General features: G+C 37.1%; 1 protein-coding gene across 11 annotated transcripts in view; it reads left to right on the top strand.

Moving 5' to 3' along the window:
* The window catches only part of NCOA2 (nuclear receptor coactivator 2), a 310,720-nt gene that overhangs the window by 84,916 nt on the left and 211,528 nt on the right, over positions 1-14,276 (top strand). For 3 of the 11 annotated variants that reach the window (XM_074386752.1, XM_074386758.1, XM_074386754.1), the window contains exon 2: positions 11,541-11,653. The exons of the other annotated variants lie outside the window; for them this stretch is intronic. The gene's annotated coding sequence lies outside the window, so the exon portion shown is untranslated. The remainder of the gene's footprint in view (positions 1-11,540; positions 11,654-14,276) is intronic. 11 annotated transcript variants of the gene reach the window in all.

Genomic DNA, 14,276 nt, shown 5'->3' with positions numbered 1-14,276 from the left:
CTCTCTTAATCCCTGTTTTTTGTAAGTGAGCCTTGATTGCTTGTTTAATCACTGATATTAATAGAGTTCTTTCTATAATAAACATAAGTTCAGTATTGCAGAAACCACTTGTTTAATTTAGAATTTTATTTAAGGAAATTTATCCAAGGAATTTAAAATGGTAAATGTCTATTCAAAAGAATCTAGTTTATAAATGATGTCTACAAAGGAGACTTGGAGAGGACAGGAAAAACTGTATCCAAGAATGTCACAAGAATGTATTCAATTTACATAGAAACATACAAATTGTCTTGTAGAAAAACTGAGGAAAGACCTTTACAGCTGAAAAATAATGGTTTTTTTCATTGAAATATAGAAGGTACGTATAATCTAGAAGACTTAGAATTTTATTCCTTTGATGGTTTACATAAAATCTCATAGTCAGCTGTTCTGCTGAAAAGTGCTTGAATTGATTAGTTCTTGGTTTTCCAAGTTCAGTGCCCTTTACAGGTCTTCCACCTTTTCTATATGTCTCAGGTACACTGATTAGTCAGGCGGTCTCATCTGAAGCTAATGTATAATAGTGCTAAGTTGTGTAACTTGCCATACCAGTTTTACAGTGTTTTTGTTTTGCTCAAAGTAGATGAAAGGTTTATTTAAGTGTGGCCACACTGGTACTGCATTCCTGGTGATCGTGGTAAGGTTAATGACAATCTTTGTCATAGAAATCAGGAAATGTGGGTTGAGCCTCTGAGATGCATGTAGTTGGTTCGTTTCATTGAAATGCTGCTTCCCAAAGGAGAGGAGATTGTTGGAAGCTCTTGGTAGGTAATGTAGCTTTAAAAACTCATCTGTCTGTCTGTCTCTCCATCTGTCTATCTACATTAAGTTTTAAAACTCTGAATACACCAGTGTTTACTTATATCTACTGTGTGATTGCTTTCTCTATTAAGATTAAAAACCACTTTGAAAATCCATATTGGTTTTTACCCTGATTTCATTTTAGTTGGAGTGTTTTGGTTAGAGGTGATGACAGTCATCTAGTGAGATTGTACTGCTATTTTCTTTAACTGGTTGACTTTTAACTACATTAATGTTGTCTGTCAGTATTGTGATTTATGCTACCATTTTTTACTTTTAGAGGACAGATTGAAGAGTTGCTTAAAATAAATCTTTGAAATAGAATCAGTTAAAGTGATTAAAGCAGTTTTGGTACTCACTAAAATGAGGTATCCTTTGGACAATATTTGAATGGATTATGAAATTTGTAAACATTTCAGGCCTTCTCAAATATATAAATGTAGGTATACATTTATGTGGAGAGGATACATAATGCATTCTTGCTTTCTGTTGAGTATGTTGTTACCAGGCACACTTTACTTAATTTGTTTTGGGTATATTCCTTAATGCCATTATTCAGAAATGCACATGAATACAAGGCAAGATTGTTGCTCATTTGAAGATTGTTCATTTCAAGACTGTTCATGTGTGCCTGTGTTGTAAGGAAAGTGTTGACAGAAGCCAAATGTATTAATCTCCTTGAGTAAACGTCAAGAGTATACTTAATCTTGAATATGAATGAAAAACTTTGAAGTTAGGCAAGGAAAGCTTAAGCAAAGGCAATGAAGTGGATTAGTGGCTGGTAAAGGACTACTGGGACAGGAATGAATGAAGTTACTGAATGTCCTTAGTGTGATTTCTAGAAAACCCAGGAGACAAGTTACGTATTAGAACCACAGTAAGGCAAGGCTTTTAGTTTTTTTTAAAGACTTTTTATGCATTTTGTAGGTTAGTGTTGAATTTAGAGACTATTGCCAATACTTCAAAGGCTACAACTAGTGAAAGCTGAATATATCTCATTACCTTTTCTATTCTTCTTTATGCATCTGGACGATCATCAATATTGAATTAGCAGTATCTCTAGGAGTGAATCTATGTAGTGATCAAGTACACTTTGCTAGCTTTTGATCTTAAAATCCTCAACACTGGATTACTGGAGGCAGTGACCAATGATCTTCATGATTTGTCATATATAAATCATGTAAGAAATTTAAAATTTGCTATCAGTTTTCCTCATGTGAACCTCCCTTGTTTTACATTTTATAAAAGACATGTCCTCCAAATTACTTTAAGTTTTCTGTACTAATTTTAGGAATCACAGCTCTGTGTGTGTGTGTGTGTGTGTGTGTGTGTGTGTGTGTGAGAGAGAGAGAGAGAGAGAGAAAGAAATGCGGAAAGGCTAGTTTTCCATAGCTTCATTTGTATTAATTTCATTGCCTTCACTATTTTAACTAACAGTGAAATCCCTGTATTCTTTCACATGTATGTGGGAGAACTTTAAGGTAAGACCATATGTACTTTATATACATATATACACAGACTTATATCTATATGACAGCTACTTAATTATTAAGGGTAAGAAGATATATACTTCATACATAGATGTACACAAACTCATAGTTTGTATTATATGTAGTAGAGTACTTTGAAAATACTATTTATTGAACCATATCATAGGTACTAGGAAGAATTGCTACAAATGTTCATACTATTAAGAACTATGGGAGTTTTCTGTGGAAGACTACTAAACTGTAACTCAGTGTTTTTGGCTTGTATTGCCATTTGTGAGGAGGTGAGGAGTAGTGCAGGCTAGTTTCCTAGTGGCCTCATTTGAGCTGCCTCTGCTATTAGAATGGTAGGTGTGTCCCAGAGAGAGCAGTCAGCTACTTAGAATGTTGGTGGTAATAGCCTTCATTTATGAGGTGATGAGGTTACAGATGATGAAGCTTTGGCCAGAAAGATCAGAATATTAGACCAAGTAAATGGGCCACCCATGTCAAAGATTCTCAGGGTGGGGAGCTAGATCTCATTTTAGCCTCTATAAAGAATAGATGAGATTGCTAAATTAAAAATATAAATTAAAACTGCAGTTAAGATCTTAACTTTCTTTTTTTTTAAACAATCCAATAACATTGACTTTTATTCATTCATGTTAAGTCACCTGAAATGATATCTGTTGCATTTAAATGCTCATTAATGTAAATGGCTGAACAAATCCATTTCAATGGATACTCAATATCCCACATAGATAAGTCACTTCAACACAGCCTCATGACAACTCTTATTTTCAGCCAGGCACAGTAGCTCATGCCTGTAATCCCAGCACTTTGGGAGGCCTAAGTGGGCAGATTGCTTGAGGCCAGGAGGTTGAGAACAGCCTGGGTGACATGACAAAAATCCCATCTCTACAAAACATAGCTGGACAGGTGATGCGCACCTGTAGTCCCAGCTACTTAGAAGGATCACCTGAGCCAGAAGAGGTTGATGCTGCAGTATGCTGAGATTACGCCACTGTACTCCAGCCTGGGCAACAGAGTGATATCCCATTTCAAAAAAAAAAAAAAATGTTATTTTCTGCTTTCTACTTTTCAAATAAGTAGAATCAGGGAATGAGTTAGAGACTGCCCTTTATTAATTAGATGATTGAAAGAGCCTTTTCAGGAGCTAGTCTTTGATATAAATTGGTGCTACTTTTCAAAAAGTCGATTTGGCTTTATATAGCAGAAGCTTTGCAGTTGAGCATATCTTTTGACCAAGGAATACCTAGGAAATAATTACATAACAAGGTGAACATTTGTGTACAAAGATCTTTGTCATATAGTTTCTGTAAACAATGAAACAATAGAAACAGCACTGATTAACAGGGAAGAAATGGTTAGTTAAATGATGCCATATTCTCAAGATAGCAATAATAGTAATGGTAAGGGCAAATAGCTAAGTAGTAAATGATGTTTAAAGATATGGATAGTAGGGCCAGGCAGGGTGGCTCACACCTGTAATCCCAGCACTTTGGGAGGCCAAGGCAGGCAGATTACCAGGTCAGGAGTTCGAGACCAGCCTGGCCAACGTGGTAAAATCCCGTCTCTACTAAGAATACAAAAATCAGCTGGGCAGGGTGGCGTGTGCCTGTAATCCCAGCTATTTGGGAGGCTGAGGCAGGAAAATTGCTTGAACCCAGGAGGTGGAGGTTGCAGCAAACTGAGAGGATGCCACTGCACTCCAGCGTGGGCGACAGAGCAAGACTCTGTCTTGGAAAAAAAAAAAAAAAAGATATGGTTAGTAAAAACATCTGAAAGAAATAAACTAAAAAATATTAGCTAAAATATAAGAGATGTTACTTCATGGGGGTGGTGATGGTGGTGAATATTTCTTCCTCTCTTTTATACTTTTTTCTGTTTTCCAAAATTTCCAAAGTAAACAATCATTTATAATATTAAAAAGGAAAATTTAAGATCAGAGTGAATGAAAACTTCATTAAAGGGAGAAAGGTAGAATGACTGCATTTGAAAGCTGCTTCCGATATGAGGCCATGTTTGGAAACATAATACCTAATATTTTTTCTGTTGGAACAACTTCGAAGGATAGCACAGTCCTCTTGGAGTAAGAAAGGGTTATAAATTTTCTTTTAAAGGTTGTTGATCTGTAGAGTTTATCCTATATGACTTTATCCTATATCCTTTTTTTTGGTGGGGGGGCGGCAGCGGTTGGAAACCATGGCTCATGGCTATAATCCTAGCCTTTTGGGAGGCCACGTTGAGAGGATTGCTTGAGGCAGGAGTTTGAGACCAGCCCTGACAACATACTGAGACCCTGTCTTTACAGAAAAAACTTAAAAACTAGCTGGGTGCAGTGATGTGTTTATAGTCCTAGAAACCTGGGAGGCTGAGGCAGGAGGGTCACTTAAGTCCATGAGTTTGAGATTGCAGTGAGCTTTGGTCACACCACTGCACTCCAGCCTGAGTAACAGAGTGAGACCCTGTCTCGAAAAAAAAAAAAAAATTTAAAAAAACAAAAATATTAATATAACTTTTTTTGTATCCTCTGGCACCTAGTACTTTGTGAGTTCATAAGGAACTAGAGAATGAATGAATGAAATTTGCCCTACATTTTGGTCACAAAACTTTAGGGATTACATAGTTTATACTGATAGGATAGAGAAAATAGAGACATTTGGAGTATAATAATCACCAGCTTACTTAGTATATTCTATCCTAGCATGTGCATCCTAGGCATATACATGTCAGTCTTGAAAAATGAAGTCTTTTTTATTAAGACTCATTTTCAGAGGGAGAGAAAAACTAGTAGAGCCAGTTAGGGTGGTATGCGGGACCAGTAATGGGTGGGGGAAAGGGCTGGGCCTGGGAAGTGGGACCCCAGACTGCTCAGGGAAGCATGTTCATCCCCACTGAGTCAGGGTTGTCCTGGAAATCCCTCCATGTTAACCTACCATATAATACTGGATAGTTGTGTGTGTATATACATATCATTCTTTGAATTTTGGATCTTTTGGGGCGTTCATTTTAAAAACTGCATTTTTTCTAGACGAGCAGAAAATTAGCACATAGGCTCACAGTAGGTGTCAGAAAGTTTGTTAAAGATAGTTTGGTAGATAATATTTGAGTGAGGCAATGTTATAATCATATAATCAGTAGTCTGATTTATACATTGTTTATGGTAATAAGAATACCCAGGCAATAATCTTTCCCCCTTGAATAATTAGCAGAGGACTTAATGTATCAAATAATCTTTTTTAAAAATTTTTGTTAAATTTCCAGATTAGGCTATTAGCATCCTTAATATTAATTACCTTTTTGAAGTTTGCTAATTTTTTCCTACCTCAAATAAATTTGCTTTTCACTGTGAAAATTACTTACATTTCATCTTGTGTTCATGTGCTTTCTTCTGTTGCAACATTCAACATCCAAATTGTAATTTATATTTATAACTGCCTCATCTGGTAGTTATCTATTATATTCTTTCCCATTTTTAAAACATAGCAAAATCCATCTTTAGCCAACCATTATACTAAAACATACTACATTTTCTTTTACATTTCTTTTAGTTTGTTTCCTCTAGATGGTAAACTCTTTCAGGCAGGAATTATGTTTGATTATTGATGTGTGTGCCAGCTTTTTAGTACACAGCTGCATACTCAGTGGACACAGTACATACTCACTGACTAGTTGTTAAAAAATTTAATACAGCCTCCCTAATTGTTTAGCACAGCCTGAATAGTTTATGTATTTGTTAAAATTGACTCAGTAATTGGCAGAACTAGTGTTTCAAGTACTGGGGGAATACCTGCTTGCCTCTCACAGATGTCAAGAAATTACCTGGTGGAAGAGTCTTATGACACAGCCTAACTTGTGGAGGACAGAAGATACCATCTGGACTTTGTAGAAACCAGAAATACAAGTCTAAAAATATCTTGATAACAAATTCTTTGAAATATTTCTGAAGGTCCTGAGCATTTCACTCTTTTGGCTATATTATTAGGAATTGGTTGATCTCTGTAACTTCAACAATGATTATAGTAATCAGTGTCATTATGAAACACTTAACTATGGGCCAGACCCTTTCCTAAGTACTTTACATATATTGTATTGTTTTCTTAAAAACTTAACAAGGTTTGTAGTATTATTTTACAAATGAAGAAACTAAGGCTGAGGGAGGTTAACTTGCCCAGGATCACATATACAGTAAAGGCAGAAGTAAATATTTGAAATGTAATTTGTTGAGTTCTAAAACTTATATGAATTTTACCTCCTAGTACCTCTCAAGGATGTAGATACTGGAGGAGGAACTGGACTGAAATCCAAATATTTGGTGCTGTTTTGTGTAATACTAGTAAATATTCATATTGCCCTTACAGTATTGCTTATAATCATACAATAATTGATTCTTGCTTACATAGAAATCTGGTTTTCTGTCATGATTACATGTGTTACAGCAATCACAACTGTTTACCTTAAATAGCAATAAATCTTTATAATAGGGATTAACGTATATGAATAGTCTTGAAAGAGCTCTAGAGGCATAATGACTCTTGAAAGTAGCAGACTTTGGTAAGAACCATGCCACAAATATTGAGCTGTAATTTATTCGTGTACCTAGATTTAATGGCAGACATGATTTTCCTAGTGCTATGTTAGGTGATGTGATGAAATAAATGACTTACTAGCAGTTTGTAGATAGGTGTTTTTTTGTTTGTTTGTTTGTTTTTCTGAGACAGAGTCTTGCTTTGTTGACCTGTCATCCAGGCTGAAGGGCGGTGGTGCAATTTTGGCTCACTGTAACCTCCACCTCCCATATTCAAGCAATTCTCCTGCCTCAGCCTCCCGAATAGCTGGAATTACAGGTGCCCATCACCACGCCATGCTAGTTTTTGTATTTTTAGTAGAGTTGAGGTTTCACCACGTTAGCCAGGCTGGTCTCAAACTCCTGACCTCAGATGATCCACCCGCCTAGGCCTCCCAAGGTGCTGGGATTATGGCTGTGAGCCATGTTGCCCAGCCTAGATAGTTTTATTCACTTGGTCATTTAAACGCCCCCCCTCTGCCCCAAAAAGCTGTATTATGTAACTTAGGAAAGCATTACCTAAAAATCAAGTTTATAAATAAAATATATTTTTGATGAAGAAAAAAAGCATTTGTAATAAAATGGAAATTTTAAATCTCATAGGAAAGAGTGCTGTTTTGCTTCTTATTTGATGAAGGGTATCTTAGTAAACTGTCTACTTCCTCTGTGAGGAAGAAAGTGGATGTGCACAGCCTGCCAGGTACCTCCTGAAATCTCCTTTGTAAGTAATTTTTTTCAAAAATTTTTATTTTGTAAATTAGCAATTTATAATTATATATAGGTTACAAAGTGATGTTATGTTTTATGAATTTTGTCTGGGCATGGTGGCTTATACCTGTAATCCCAGCACTTTGGGAGGCCAAGGCAGGTAGAATGCTGGAGCTCAGGAGTTCAAGACTAGCCTGGGTAACATAGCAAAACCCTGTCTCTACAAAAAACAAGAAAATAACGAAGTGATGTTATATTTTATGACTGTAATGTGGAATAATTAAATCAAGCTGATTAACATATCCATCATTTCGAAAACTTTGTTTTTGTGGTGAGAATATTTGAAATTTAAGAATTTTGGGCCAGGCACAGTGGCTCACGCCTATAATCCCAGCACTTTGGGAGGCCGAGGCGGGTGGATCATGAGGTCAAGAGATCGAGACCATCTTGGTCAACAAGGTGAAACGCTGTCTGTACTAAAAATACAAAAATTAGCCGGGCGTGGTGGCGCACGCCCTGTAGTCCCCCCTACTCAGGAGGCTGAGGCAGGAGAATTGCTTGAACCCAGGAGGCAGAGGTTGCAGTGAGCCGAGATCGTGCCATTGCACTCCAGTATGGGTAACAACAGCAAAACTCCATCTCAAAAAAAAAAATTAATTAAAAATAAATAAATAATTTTGAAGTGTATAATATACCATTGTTAACTTACCTTGCTGTATAATAGGTCTCAAAACACAAGACTAAACTCATTGAGGCTTTCCAAGGGCCTAGCAGAAAATCCCAAAGTTAATTTGGAGCTCAGAAAGTTAACTTAGTATTTGATTTGGGGAAGCTTATCAAAATTATCAAAGGTTTAAAACACTTGATCAAAATAGGATCACAGGTCACTGTGAAATAGTAGTCATCCATTTAACCAGTGTGATAATCAAAGGATGTCAAAAGGCAAATATAGAAAGTTACATACTTGTAGATAAAACCTTAGTTCTTTAATAGAACTTATAACACTTACTAAAGACAGCATGAAGCACAGGGAATCATATTGATAAAATACAGAATCCTTGTTTCCTAGACTAGTTACTTAAAAGATAAAAGCCTTTCATTAATTTTTATCAAGGCAGATCAGCACTCCTCCAAGGAAACTTTTTAACAGAGTATCAAATTACCTGTTTTGTGTAAGTATGCTTTGATATTAATGCTCAATTTTTAGAAAAAGTTTTAATTTTCTTCCAGTTTTAGCTAGTTTAATTACATGTAAAATTTTGTTTACAAGTTTTGTTTTCACAAACCTTCTACAACCCTTCTTATAGCCTATGCTTTTTACTCATATTGGAACAACCAGTCACCCTAATTTAGGACAAAAATTACTTTCTTCTCTTAATAAAAACACATCTTTCGTGTAAGCTTGACTTACCAAAAAAACCACACTACTTTCCTTGCATAGTTTTTTCTCTTATTTCTTGTTTTAATTATCATATAATAGTTTTTCATTCTTCGTGATCTAAATTTGTAGTGAAAGCTAAGGAAGTAATAAGCAATTTGAGCTGTTTTATATCAGCATTTTGTATATGAGCACTATTTCAAAATTTTTAGAACATATTTTCTCAAAATGCAATTTTTTCATGTTTACTAACAGACTCAAATATATAGCTTCCATATAAAAACAAGATGTCAAAATACATATACTTTAAACTTGTATTCAGCAATTAATATTTCAGTATTTTAACTTACATAGAAATGATGCAGACATTTCATGAATATCTATTACTTTAAGGTTTCATATTCCTGAAAAGGAATTTTAAAATTTTGAAAAGTTCATTTATAAACACTTACCAAATTCACATTCACCTAATTTATTTATTCTGAATAGTTTGCTCATGGAAAGCAAGGCTACCCATCATCTTAATTTTTGACAAATCAGACAGTTATCAAAAATATCACAGAAGCAAAGAAACCAAAAATTTAAGCTTGATTTTTTCCTCCTCCCTTTTACTTCCATGACTGACACGTGTCAAGCAATTTCTTTTCGTCTGTATTCTGCACTAATGTTGGATTTATAGTTTAATGATTTAAATATTTAGGAGATAACAAGCCTGTTTGACTAGTAAAACTAGGTTTTAAAAACATATGCTTGCATTATAATTAATTGATGCTGGCAATTCTGAAATTGTTTTTATTTTAACAATTTTTAAACGAGCTTTATTTACCAAAGATTATCTCAGATTACCTGAAGTAAAAGACATTAGAGTTAGTTTGTTTTCTGAGAGATTATTTAAGAATCACTTTTTAAAAGCCAACTAAATAGAGCATTTTTATATTTCTTATTTTTTTTTTCAGACAGGGTCTCACTATGTTGCCTAGTCCAGTGTGCATTGGTGTCATCATGGCTCACTGTAGCCTCCACCTCCTGGACTCAGGTGATCCTCCCATCTCAGCCTCCCGAGTAGCTGAGACCATAGTCCTACACCACCATGCCTGGCGAATTTTTGTATTTTCTGTAGAGACAGGGTTTCACCATATTGCCCAGGCTTGGGTCGAACCCCTGGGCTCAAGCAGTCTGCCCACCTCGGCCTCTCAAAGCATTGGGATTATAGGTGTTAGCCACTATGCCTGGCCTAAACAGAGCTCTTTATAAATTTCAGAAACATCATCCGGGGTACATAACATACATACGTATTTAGACATACACAAATGTACACATGCCAGTTTCCCAATAGTTTCTCTCCCCATTTCAGATTACCTGTCTTTCCTGTTTCATTGCTCTAGTCAGTTGTTAGCTGGGCAACCCTAAATTTGTATTTCCAAAGGCATGAATCTTAAGGTGGAAAGTTTACTTCTCAAAGGCACTGGGAAAAAATGGAAGTTTTTTTCAAGAAAGAGCTTAGGGCATGTTGCCTTTTGTCAGAGGTCAATGGTATAAAGACTGGACTAAAATTTAGGTCTGAGTATCTCCAGAGCTCATCTGGGTGGACAAAACATCCATTTCTGCTAAAACTGGATTCAGTGTATTTTCCTCTGACTTGGTCTTGAGATTTCTGCCTCTGGAGAGTGGCTATAAATTCCTGTCCTGACAGGCCTATTGAGATAGCCACTTTTTTTTTTCCTTTTGAGACAGGGTCTCACTCTGTCACCCAGGCTGGAGGGCAGTGGTGATTATGGCTTACTGCAGCCTCGACTTCCTGGGCTCAAGTGATCCTTTCACCTCAGGCTCCCGAGTAGCTGGGACTACAGGCAGGCACCACTATGCCCAGCTAATTTTTTTGTAGAGATGGGATTTTGCCAAGTTGCCAGGCTCACCTCAAACTCCTGGGCTTGAGTGATCTGCCCTCCTCACCTCCCAAAGTGCTGGGATTACAGGCACGAGCCACCATGCCCGGCTGGCCACTTTTTAAGAGCACTGAGCAGGAGAATTAGGTTCAGGTGTGTCAGTTAGGGAGCCACAGAGGAGGTTTCAAAAGCTATGCTGAGGCAACAAAAAGCCATAGGGAATTCACTACAGGATTTTTCAAGGAAGTACACACAGATGAGCCCGGGAGAACTTTGAGAAGCCTGTTCAGAATAACCACCTGAATGCCAGAAAGGCATATTTTGGAAACAAATTTTGTTATGTGGCTTTTCAGTTTAGCTTCTTTTTCTTAACTGGATTATTGAGTTCAGGGTGGAGCACATTAACAAATAGGGCTGATGAAGCATCATGACTGCATTCAGTGTGGAAAGCCCTGCAAAAAGGAGCAAACCAGCTTGACCCGAGGGCCTAACTTTTATAACACTTCCTGTTCTTTGTTTTTGTGGTGGGGGTAACTAAGTGAAATTGCTGGCAACTTGAATTTTTTTTTTTTTTTTGTCAACTAGTTTTAAGTGTCTCATTTGCCTTTTGTAAAGAGTTAAAATTAGCAATAAACAATTTTTTAAAATTATTTTTTTTTTTTTTGAGACAGGGTCTCACTCTGTCACCCAGTTTGGAATACAGTGGCCTGAACATAGCTCACTGCAGCCTCGAATTACCTCAAGCAATCCTCCCACTTTGGCCTGCGAAGTGTTTAGATTACAGGTATGAGCCACTGTGCTGGCCTGAAATCTTTTTACAAGCTTCTGCACACCAATAGATGACCCTGGGTGGCCCTAAGTTAGGATGCCTTATTTTTAAATGGACTTCTTAAAGTGCAGTGTTGTTCATCTAAAGTGCTCCATGTAATGACCATTGTAATTGTAAATTATCTTTGTTCTGATTTTGCCATTTTTGTCAGTATTTTGCAGCTCCTGGGACCTAACACTCATGTAAAAGACAGGCTTATCCAGAACGTGGAGTATTCAGTTCTTTAGCAATTAAAGATCTCATTTTTTATGTTGAATACTGGGTCTCTCAAATGTGAGGTAAAAGCCTAAGAGGGAAATGCCACAGTCTTGGGTTGTGCAATGCTTTCCATGTACCTTCTTGTGCAGATACTTCCTGAAGGTGGTGGCACTGCCGTGTTTTGTGTCCAGCTTGTCCTCTCACGACAGGCTTATTTTTTCATGTCCAGTTAATCTAACAGCTCTTAAAGTGCTTGAACCTGGCTCACCAGTCAAGTTGTGACTTTGACACTGGGATCTCCTTGACTAACCAGCCAGTGATTTCTCCCTATCTAAGCACACATGAAAAAGAAAGAGGATAGAATCCAAATTTCTGTGAATTCTGAAAACTAGAGATCACACCCTCTGCCTTAGTAGCCACTCGTTGCAACTGCTGTCAGTTGCCTTTAAAACTGCAGCTCTTGCAGCCACCGCAAACCCCAGGAGTACATATGCTCTCTCACAGCACAAACTAACCCTCAGTTCAAAAGCCAAAACTATCTGGGGCTCCACGCAGAGATTAGCGTCTGAACCGTGAGGGACTTAACAACCTTCAGAGTGGTGTGAGGAAGGCAGCACCTCTCTCACATTCCCCACCCTCTGGAGTCATCAACAGTGCCTCTCAGGTCCTGCTGGGCATCAGAGCTCTCAAAAGACAAAATTACAGGAAATTTACTTAAAAATTTGATTGGCTTTTATTTTATTTAACATCAGGTTACTTTTTGGAAAGGGTTAAAGCAGAGGGGATTTCCTTGTTACACTGGCTCAGGAAGACTATAATCTCCCTTTTTCAGAAAACACTGTCGGTTTGGTCCGGTCTGTTGGGACCTAGTGTAGGAGATCAGTCCAAAAAAATCCCCCCCCCTTAATTTTTATTTAACAATACCCAGAAGTGGGATTGCTGGATCTGGATGAGTAATTTCTTGAATGATCTGGAAACGAAACCGGAGTGCTGTTTTAGAGAGTTCTGTGGGGATTGAGATGAAGTGTTTGGCGTTTGTGTAGGAAGGTGTCTGGCTTCTTGGAGTTAGTTAAGGTAGTATCATAGGGGACACTCCCAGGGCATGGTTACATGGTATCTTTAAAACAGCTCATTAAACAAGCTCGAGCCCTCATAAACCAAGTTCAGTCTCCAAATCTAATAAGACTTTGCTTTCAGCCAATGATGCTTTGACTCAAGAGGAAACTAGACTCTTAACGTTCACACAAACGTAGTTTACCGAGAGCAGATTTTCGTCTAGGCATACCCTCTTTATTGTTTCTGAAGGTGGTGCTGCATTCTCTTTACCTTATGCATCGTGTGGATGACTCTCCCTAGAAAGCATGTACTGCAGTAATTCGGCTGTTTCATCATTAACTGAAGAGGCTCACATTCAAAGCAGTGTTCCTTTAGGAATTTTCTATAGAAGTTCTAATCATCTATTTAACTCAGTTTCTGCCTGAGTTAAATAGATGACTGGAACTTCTATAGAAAATTAGAAAATATAGAAATATAATAATAATATACGCCAGCAGGGCAGTGTTTCATCAGAATCACATTAGGGCTCAATTCAGTCCTGAGCTCTCCTGATTTCTCTATCTTGGTTCCTCTCTGGAAGGCTTTCAGGGCTGCCAGCTGTGTGGCCTGTTTCAAAGCATTAGGTTGTGGATGAGGCTTGTAGCAGGAATGTGGGTTTGCTTTTGTTTCGAAATCACTTCTTAGGTAGAGAATGGTACCTGCCTCCTGTCTCCTGTAGTCTGGTTTTAGATTATTTTTCTTGTGGTGTTGGTTTGTGAGTGTGTCCTCATGGCTTTCTTTTCCTTTATTCCTTTTCTCTTTGTTAACACAGACAATGAAGAAAAGAATAAGCATGAGATATTTTTGTATTTGTTTACAGTGTCAAGTTTTATAGTCAACCTCCCCTTTGTTTTGGTAGTTTAAGGTCAGGGTAGTTAAAATCTAATGATTTAGATTTAACTTACTTTCCCAGTAATGCTTTTATAGTTTTGGTATTAAATATAAGTATTAATAATATGGTTATAATTTAGAAGGTGTAGGCATGAAAGAATCTACCCATAATGGCATCATCCATACACAACCACGTTTAGTGTATTTTCTTGTCGGTCTCTGAAAGGTTATTCCATTTGTTTTGTTTTTTAAGTGTTTTTGCTGGAAATGAAATTTCATAGGTTGGAATTTTACCTCATTTTCTCAATTCTTTCTTTTTCTTAGAGGTGTTGAATGCCCACAAAGACAGCTGAAAGAAAAGAGGAAGAAATCAAACATAGAATGACTTTTGTATCATCAATATCATCAACAGGCTAGATGATCAACCCTATAATCAGTGTCAAGTATCTTACCT

Source organism: Saimiri boliviensis, chromosome 15 (assembly GCF_048565385.1).
Source record: "Saimiri boliviensis isolate mSaiBol1 chromosome 15, mSaiBol1.pri, whole genome shotgun sequence".
Lineage (NCBI taxonomy): Eukaryota > Metazoa > Chordata > Mammalia > Primates > Cebidae > Saimiri > Saimiri boliviensis.
This window is presented reverse-complemented; position numbering and strand designations above follow the sequence as displayed.